Raw genomic sequence first — 6,279 nt, forward strand, 5'->3', positions numbered from 1 at the left:
GGGTGGAAGACAAGACTGTCATCTCTCCTACCCATTTAATTAATATCATTCCTCTCCAGAAACAGCAAACGTGGTGCACACCTCTCCGAGTGCCTTTTTGCTGCTGCCCATCTCCTGCCCTCCCTGCTGGGACATGGCTGTGCCCGTGCCCCTGCCAGAGGGCAAAGCCAGCAGCATCAGTGGGCAGGAGCACATGCAGAGTGGCCGTGTTCCCCAACTGGGGCCTTGCTCCAGCCAAGCGTTTGAACAGACAAGATACTGTAGTGAAAGGAGCAGGACTGGTAGTGCTGCAAGATAAGATTGTCTGCCAGGGCTTTGTTGGAGGCAGCCATACAGATGCAGGAAGGAAAACAAGCTGTAAAGATGGTAAAAGAAGGAAAAAAATATGCCCCAAGGGGAACAGTGCTGGTGCAGAAGACCAAGAGCTCCTCATCAGCAAAAGGCACAATAACACAGAAATAGAAACAAACATGAACAGCACAAGTCAAACAGCATCATGTCCTGCCTTAGGAAGCCCCTTTGCTTCCCCCTTGCCCCCTTGTGACAAAACCTACCTTGGAAACAAATTGTGGGGGCTGGCACTTCCCAGGTTGGTATGAGCTGCTGGTCTGGCAGGTGTTTCACTGTGGTAGTGTGAAGAAAAGCATCTGGTGGCACAACTTGGAGGGAATGATTAAATGCTGCTGCTACAGCAGTGGCAGCAGGGGAAGGACAGCACATCCAACCCAGAAGCCATGTGGGCCCTGCTGCTCACAAACCAAGTGCAACGCAGACACATCTGCACTCATGTCTCCTTAGCTTGTTTTGGTTGCTTGTTTTTCCAGATTGAGCCTCCTATTACATCTGGTCAGTCCCTGCCTTCAATCTGTCCCATGGATGTAGAGAGAAAACAAAGTCTTTCACAGAGGGTCCATGGAGGCCCATCGCTTCCTTCTCAACAGAGCTTTCGCTGCTTGGATGCCTTGCTTCAAGAAGAGCAGGGATTCAGAGGAAAATGCCTGGTTTCAGTTTAGCTTAAGCTAGTCCTGCACAGCCTTATACATCCCTCTATCCTGAGAGTATTTTATGCAGTGTAGCTTCCTGGTTTGCGTATCTTCACCTGCTTCTGGTCCTTTCCCCATTGCCTCAAGCCCCCACAAGTGGAGGATTGAGTCCCCAGCTGGACAGCAAGGATGGTATGAGGTGGGGAGCCCAGGGGTAGCTGGATTTTCCACGTGGAGGTGAGAAACAGCAAAACACAATGGTCATTCTGGTTCTCCCTGGTCTAGAGGCTAAAAGCAACACCTGCAGCCCCATGGGAGCCCTGCTGAGAGCACAGGGAGGAGCTGTTGGGCTGGGACCAATGCACTCTTGTTTGTATTCAACTGGCTGGTGATAAACTCAAATGAGCCAGACAAGACGCAAGAAGAGATCATCCACACAGCTTCCTGTTGCACTTTACTTGATGTATCTTGCAAGTAAAACCAGTGCCTTGTCCTGACGTGGGTGAGCCGTCGTCCTTGGCACGCACCTGACCTGGAGAGTGGGAGCAGCAGGGCCTGGCCAAAGGGTCCTGCCCTGCGCCAGAGCCACGCACCAGCAGCTGGCATAGCCCCAAGGACACAAGGAAGGCAGCAAAAGCCATGGCTGCTGCTTTGTGCCCTGAGGCTTGAGGTCTTTTTTTCCAGGAGGAGGAAGAGAGGCTTGTGCTAAATACCTCAGTTTGTTTAATCCACCCTAGAGAAACAAAATCCTGAGAGGTTCAAAGCTCCAGTGTTTATTCCAACAGGCTTATATCTGGGCTAAATAAACCTTCAAGATCTTAAGTCTCCCACTGAAAACATCTAAATATGCTAGTTGAACCTGATGAATAGTTAGCATTTGCCAAAGACAAAGCATGAATCCATAATTATTATGAGTCACCTGGAGAAACCAGAGCAGTAGCCAACAAAAAACCCCCTTTGAATAACTCAGTGAGAATGAAGATGCCTAGAAACGCGCACATCAGCGACAAGGCAACGTCAGCCCTGGCGAAGGCAGGAGAGGGACAGGCAGCATTACCCCAGCTCTGTGGAGGATGTCTCAGACCCCCATGGTCACCTCTGACCAAGGACCCCATGCCCATCTTACCAGAAGCCCATCCCTGGATACCAGGGCAGTCTGACATCCATATTCCCTCCGTGACTCACAGGATTGCAACAAGCCAGACTTTTGCAGACAACAAAAAAAGATAAAAATCATATTGCTTGGGGGAATGCCAAGCTATTATTTCACCCAATTAGAGTCTTGAACTGCTGAAAGTTAAAAGGATTTCCTCTGGAAAGAGAACATTCCCCAGCCAGAAAGTCTCCAGAAAGGTACAGGAGCAATAACTCCTGGCATTTAGCATTAGGAAACGAGCGTCTAGACAAAGACTTCTTTTTTTGGTTTGGTGTTGATAACATTTTTAAAAAGATGCTACAGTACAGATCCTGAAACTTGGATTTCTACTTTTCCACTCTTTCTACCTGTGACAGATTCACATGTCTAGCACATGCCAGAGATGGTTTATGCATCTTTAGTTATTTAACTACCACAGCCTAAAGGCACTATAGCCCCTGGGGTTAAAATGGATGGATATCACTATTTGCATGGATGTAGTCACACAGCAAGGGGAAATGAGAGCTGCCTGCACCAATCCTTGCAGCTAAAACTGCCTCCTGGGAAGACCACATGTGATTTAGGCCCCTGTCAGTCCTGCTTCAGAAACCTCATCTGGATTTGAGGAGCACGAGGGGCTCCTGCACAGGGATCACACAGGAGAGTGCCTGACACGCCGGTGCAAAGCTTCAAAGCAGCCCGCTCGTGCTCCACATGGCACAGCGGGCTCTGGGCACAGGAGATCTGTTGATGTTCCTCACTGCGCTTGGCACCTCCTTTCCCATGCCTGCCTGCTGTCAACCGAGCAAAAGCAGTACTAAAGGGCAAATACAGTTTTTATCTTGTCCTGCCATTCCCAGGCAGATGCAGGCAGGCTGGCCATGGAGAGTAAGCACACTCCCTTGCCACAGCACTGCCCACTATTGCTTCAGCATGTCGCAATACGCTGATTGAGTAATTGGCATTGTATTGCATTCATCTGTCACCAGTGTTATGGTGTTACCTTCACAGCTTTATAAATAACAGCCCATCTCCCATCCACAGTAGCTTCGATTTTGCATGGCCTTGCTGATCCTGCAGTGGAGAGCAGCAGCAAAGCCTGAGCTCAGGTTTCAGTGCTGTGCTCCACCCACCCAGTGCCACGCCAGTTTTAAAAAGATCATTTTTAACTATGCTTCTACACCACTACAAAAGCAAACCTCTTTTCGCCATGCAAAAGGACGTGTTTTGTGTTTAGGCACAGCTGGTTTTAATTCCTTCTTCAAGAAGAAAGAATTTAACATGGCTGCCCTGAGACTGGTGCAGCTTAACTGAGATTTCATCGTGGATTTGGACAATCTCACTTGCAGCCATTGTACTGTCAAATAGGTTTCCTTCCTCTTTTTCACACATCTACATCATGTCCTATTTAGAGCTCTTACAGTGCTTCATAAATAATGCAATAATGAGTGCCCTGTATGCTTAAAGCATTCATGAGGCATTACCTCAGTTTTTAAGAGGTGAAATATGAAGATCAGAGATTAAAAGTGGCAAACCCAATGGGCTGTGATCCAAACAACAGATTTTCTACCTTATTTCCCTTGGATCTGGAGCCCTTCTTGGCTTCCTGGCTACTGGTCCAGCTCTCCCACTCCTCCATCCCAACACTTCAGTCCTACCCCACCCTTCCTCTCCAGGGTAGCTTACAAATTTTGCATCAACACATCACCATCGGTCCCTCATGGTATTTTCCTTGAGGTCTGTAGAGTCAAAATTGCTATTTCCATTAGCAATAGAATGAACTAGGATGAGAAATTGAATATCAGAAAAATCTTTCTATTGTAGATCTACTGAAAACACAGAGTTATTGGACTTAGAGGTGCTCACTGCTATGAGAAGAATAACCATTTGCTTAAGAAATAACACAGAGTGCAAAGGATGTGAAAAGAAAATGAAAGCTCAGAGCTAAGGCTCACACGTGGAGGATGGGTGCTTGCTGCAGAAGCTCCTGAATTTCTAACAGGGGCTAACCAAGCATAAGCGAGTGTAAGCATGGACAGAGTATGTGGCAGCACTCTGTGCTAGCCTGAGGAGGCAGCCTCTGGCTCAGGGCATCACCATCACCCACGGGGTCAAGGCTGACTGATACCAAAGGCTGCACCGTCACACTCTGCGGCTGGAGAGGCACAGGGGCTGAGCCTGGCGACTAAGAAAGCAAAATTTCTAGTCAAAATTCGAAGCTACTCTGAAAGACAACATACTGCCATGCTTCTCCCTGGGGAAGACAGGAAGCTACTGCTGAGCTATCTTTTATAATAAAATTATTATTTTTTCCACAGAAAGTGAAGTCTCACTGCATGAGCACACAGGCACCAGGATGTGGTACAGATGTCAGGAAGCTGACTTGCAGGATTTTCCATGTGCAGAAACTCTCAAGAGAAACGGGCAAGCTGGAGGTTTTACTCAAAAGCCAGCAGTGATTCTATCCCTCCCCAGCAGGCAGCCTTTGTAACCCCTGAGCAGTTACGTCCCGTGTCTCCACCTCAGCCTCAGCATGCATGTGTCACTGCAGGGGCACACAAAATCCCAGAATAGCTACAAGGAGCTCCTTGTCTCCAAGAGCAGAAGGGCCAGTGCCCAGAGCTGTTCAGGGTGCCTGTTCATCCCATTCCCTGTGGTGGGGGAAAAACAGAGTCCCTCCACTTGGCTTCTGATACCCAGCAAGAGCTGCTGCACATCGGCAGAAACACAGGGAAGACATGCCCAGTGTGTGTCTGTGGACCGGAGAAACAATTTGTGGATGGCTGAAGTAAGCAGGAAGCCTGCGGACAGCAGGAGACGCCTGGAAGGAAGTGCACATCCAGGGCCAGTAGGCACTGGGGTAAGGGACTGCTGTGGGGCAGGGCAGGGCTGCCACCATGTCCCCTCAAACTGTCCCATGTAAACAAATCCTCATGCATAGGGAATACTACCAGGCAAATTCCCAAGTAGCAAAGAAAAAAAAAATCCCCAACATCTGCTTGCCAAAAGACTACAGTCTTAGCCTGAAGAAAACACGCATTTTCCTGGCAACAGCTTTCACAGTACAAAGTAGCTACTAAAAAAGCCAGATGATGTCTCTCTGGTGAGAAGGTGCCCCGACAAGAGCAGAGAGTGAGCAGCCCCTGCACTTGCTGATGCCCTCCCTGCCAGAGCTGGGAAGGGCGTGTGGTTCACAGCTCCCCAGTTCCAAAAAAAAAAAAAAAAAAAAAAAAATCAGTATAAATAACACCAATAAAGTGTTCTAAGGATCATGTTAAAACATGCTAGAATATTCTGTTCCACAGAACAGTGTTCTGTTCTCACCGGTTTGCTTGATATGCCACAAATCTGGCTAGCTGTTCTTTCTACCATTCAAGAAACTCACAAGCATCTATACTTAATTCAGCATAGGTTTGGTGGGTTTGTTTGGCTTTGCTTTATCAATAGACAAAATAAAAATCCATTTTTGGATGGATCAACTCCCTCACAGAGATTAGTGACCCATATTACTGGCTCTATATGAATGCCCTGTTGCAAAATTATTTCTTACAAGAGAGGCTGTACAAGCCTCAGGATTGAAACTACTGTAAAAAGATCACAAGGCTCAAGTACCGAATAAAGGCCTGTCCTACTTCTTGGGCAAGAACCACCACCTCTCTGTGCAACGAGGTTTTAATATTTCCAAAATTATACATGTAGGTTTTACTAAGGTGCAAGACTGTACACAAATGCCCAGATCTTTCTTTGTGGAAAGCCATGTACCAGCAAACCAGTTTTATCAGCTTGAACTGATAAGCAACTCAAAATGCAGTGACCCTGGCTTACAATGACCAGTCTATCATCACGGTTCATTTTCACTCATCATATTTAACACTCAAGCTGGATAGACTTACCAATGTTTCAGCAGCAGCCCTTTGGGATATGCAGCTTATTGTTTTGAAGATGAGGTTTTAACAGTTCAAACTAGAACCCAGAGTACTTATTTCCTTACCTGCTTAAAAGAGGTGGTGGCAGATAAGCGCACAGTCTATCCAGAACTGAAAAAGCTTAAAACTTGCTTCCTTTTCTCCACCAAGTATTTCTGGGTCACACCCATTGAGCTCTGAGAGCTCTTTTTTTCTTCAAAGGAGTTTCATTCAGCAAAACCAAAAAACCTACAGC

The sequence above is a fragment of the Athene cunicularia genome, assembly GCF_003259725.1.
Source record: "Athene cunicularia isolate RWA chromosome 7 unlocalized genomic scaffold, athCun1 chr7_part2, whole genome shotgun sequence".
NCBI lineage: Eukaryota > Metazoa > Chordata > Aves > Strigiformes > Strigidae > Athene > Athene cunicularia.